This window comes from Rhipicephalus sanguineus, unplaced genomic scaffold (genome assembly GCF_013339695.2).
Source record: "Rhipicephalus sanguineus isolate Rsan-2018 unplaced genomic scaffold, BIME_Rsan_1.4 Seq316, whole genome shotgun sequence".
NCBI classification, from domain to species: Eukaryota; Metazoa; Arthropoda; class Arachnida; order Ixodida; family Ixodidae; genus Rhipicephalus; species Rhipicephalus sanguineus.
The window spans coordinates 62376-65672 of record NW_023615002.1 but is presented as its reverse complement, the minus strand read 5'-3'; the positions used below and the strand labels follow the sequence as shown (position 1 = coordinate 65672).

General features: G+C 44.4%; 1 pseudogene; it reads left to right on the top strand.

Annotated features, from left to right (window-relative positions):
- Positions 1-247: 247 nt before the first annotated feature.
- On the top strand, positions 248-2850 carry LOC125756620 (uncharacterized; annotated as a pseudogene).
- The last annotated feature ends 447 nt before the right edge of the window (positions 2851-3297 follow it).

The following is a 3297-nucleotide window of genomic DNA, read 5'->3' as shown; positions in this document are numbered from 1 at the left end:
TTTACAGAAAAGAGATGAAGCTGTTTGATCAAAATGCATTTGTTTTTTGTTGTGTTCATTTTGTGCAAAGAAAATAATTTTCATGTTGCCCTTAGAACGCGGCATGTAAAGTCGGTAGTCTAGTATCGTGCTGCCTTCGCCGAAGTGGTGGGCTACAGTCATATGCAGCACATTAAGGACAATGAAAAACACATTAACTGTGCAGAAAGTTTAGTTCGTCCTATGCGAAATATATCTTTCCTTACTTTGGCCGAACGGACTGTTCGGCTAGTTGGCTGTCCATGATTACTGAAAGAATAAGCGCTAAAAATGGACGACTACAAAGAAGGGTGAGCAGACAAAAGACTAGTCCAAAGAAGTGGCAAAAACATTGCATCCACATGTGTGGAACATTGCACCTGAAGGGCATATGCAAGATTGTGATGTATGTTTTCTTTGTCTTCACAGGCTGTGTACAACAGAGGTGCACCCCTGCACAACTGTTGAGGCTTCGTGAACGGCACGGCGAGGCCCATTTGCCGCCCTGCAGTCAACCAGCGCATGCACTTCTCAGGCCATAAAAGGCAGCACTCTGTGAAGTGTCAGTCCATTATGTGTGGAAATGCAATTGTGTGCCAGCTTGATGGGCCATATGCAGGGCACAAGCATGACGCCGGTCAGTGTGCCTTCATTTATCATGCTGTTTGTTGAAGTATTACAGTTACCAATACCAGTGTCACAATGTTCCCTGCTGATTGCAGTTAAGCACGACCGGGATAATACTTTCCAAGTTTCATTTGCTCCCTTCTGTCACTTGCAGAAAGGGAACGAATCATGGTCAGGAATTTCCATCCCGGTCGTACCCAATCGTGATCAGAAGTACCCGTGTGTCACCAGTATAACACGTTTTTATTGCTTTGCTAATACACGTGGAAACAAGACTGGTGCATGCCATTTATTAGAATGCATGAGTGACTGAAAAAGTGACCCTGCATGCCCTGAACACATCCTATTTTATAGCCTTTTGATACTGTTTTGTGTCATAATTGTTTGCACGAACTGTTGCACTGTGAAACATGCAAAAGCTAGTGCACAAAAAAACTCCATCTTTTGACTGTGTTTGGGGCTGTTGTGTCGCCGTTTTCTTTATTATGTACTGTGTTAGCATAACCAGCCCAAAAGAATGGTCCATTGAGTCAGTACAAAGGTTGTGGCAAGTGCACAACTGTGAATTCCAGTAAAGGTAGCTGGCAAGTGGTGTCAGAAGTATTTTCTGTTGGGCTAGTCGGTTCGTACTTTCTATTGAACAAAACACTATATTGACATAGTGCGAAGCGACAAGAAAAGGGAGGGAAGAGGAGTTATGCGAGTGCTAACTCCTCTTCCCTAGTTTCCCTTTTTTTTCTTTCAGCACTAAGGGCCGTTCCATGCGCTATCCGCACACTCGCACCGCACGTGGCAGGACACATGCTGCCCGCAAGCGAGGGGTGAAAGAACGGAAGAGCAGCAGAACGGAACCAAATTTACGCGTTGGAGAAACCTTGGTGCTGTTCCAGTCTCTCACCCCCCGCTTGCGAGCGGGAGGTTGCAGGGCGGGTGTGCGGATAGCGCATGGAATGGCCCAGTGACCCTAGTGTTAAGGTCAATAGAAACGCAAGTGGTCTTTACTAAGAAATAAACAAGCATAACTGAAATGTCCTATTGGCTGAATTTGTACTCAGGACCTGTGGCTATGTGTCATGATACTCGAACCCCAAGTTTGATACCCAGCATGTCTTCCCCCGATGATACTTTGCTGAAAACCTTTTCTAATGTAAGCCAGCATGTTGAAACATTGAGAATGTTTCCACTGCTCTGATTTGCTGTCAGCCAGTATTCATCTTGTGCACACTTTTCAGATGAGACGCCTGTGCCACTTCTAATGGAAATGGTGACTAGACTAATAGTCAATAGCTGCTTAAATGTGGCAGTGCCTAATCTCTGCACGATAATGCAATCGCATTTCTTTCATACGTGCTATTAAATTGACACTAACTTTATGTTCTACCTTACCGTACCTTTATTTCTGCTCAATATTTCTCGGCAACAAGTATTTATGAGATTACATGCGCACCTAGATAGGTATTGTACAGACCAGTTTTAAGACTATAGGGTACAGGCACACTTTGTTAGTCGTGTGCTCTATTTGTTTAAACTTACTTTCATATTAGAACTCAACAGTTCTATGAGTGTTGAGACTGTGTTACGTACAATCACCATAAAGTAGCATAACTTTTGATTTAGTGTCTGGAGCCTGGGTCTCTGCAAGGCCCAAACAGACCTTTGTTTTTTGTTTATGGAAGTCATCTGCACCGCATAGGGTAATCTAAAGTTATTCATATGTTTTGTTACATATCACTCCAACATTACACTGCAAATAACATGTTGAAAAAGAAATGTGTTTGAAGGAAGTTGTCTTTTTTCTCCCTTCTTTGCAGGCCTCTTCCCTCTCAGTGGATTATACGAGAAGCTGGAAAGGTTATCACAGGGCTACTCATATGAGATATATGGTGGCCCTGCATATCCGCTGCGTCCTCTACTAATGAAGCCTTATGCTGGAGCCACCCTCACACGGCCGCAAGCATATTTCAATAGGCACATGAGCACTGTTCGCCAGGCGGTCGAGTGGGGATTCGGAAAGACTGTGGCTGAGTTCGCGTTCCTAGATTTCAAGAAGAATCAAAACTCCTGCAGAACGTGAGTCAAATGTATCGTGTCGGCACTATACTTGCAATATACCACACGTGTCTGCACGGAAGTCAGACAGGAATGTTTTTTGGCCTCCGGGCACCTGACCTGCAGGAATACTTGAGGTGCAAAAAAATAACTTGACTATTTTGTAATACCAATAATACCTGGGTTTTTACATCACCCAAATCACCACATAATTATGAGATGCCATAATGAGGGCTCCGGAAATTTAGACCATGGGGCGTTCCTTAACATGCTCTGACATCGGACAGTACAAGGGCCTCTAAAATATTGCCTCCACTGGAATGCGACCATCGCAGCGGGGATTGAACCTTCACCGAGTCTGCAGCCAAGCACCGTAATCACTGCTTGCAACGTGGCGGAGAGTTTAGCTGTTTGTCATAAGATAGCTAGCACCACCTTTCTTGTGTGCGACGATCAGCATACAGCAGTGATGGAAGTGCTGCTCCAAAGGATAGTGCTGCTCCATGCTACTCCAAACAGTAATTTTTGTTAGTAACTGCTCCGAAACGGGCTAGGAAACTGAAAACAATGGATTTGACCGCGTGATCATTCAGCGAGCCTAAA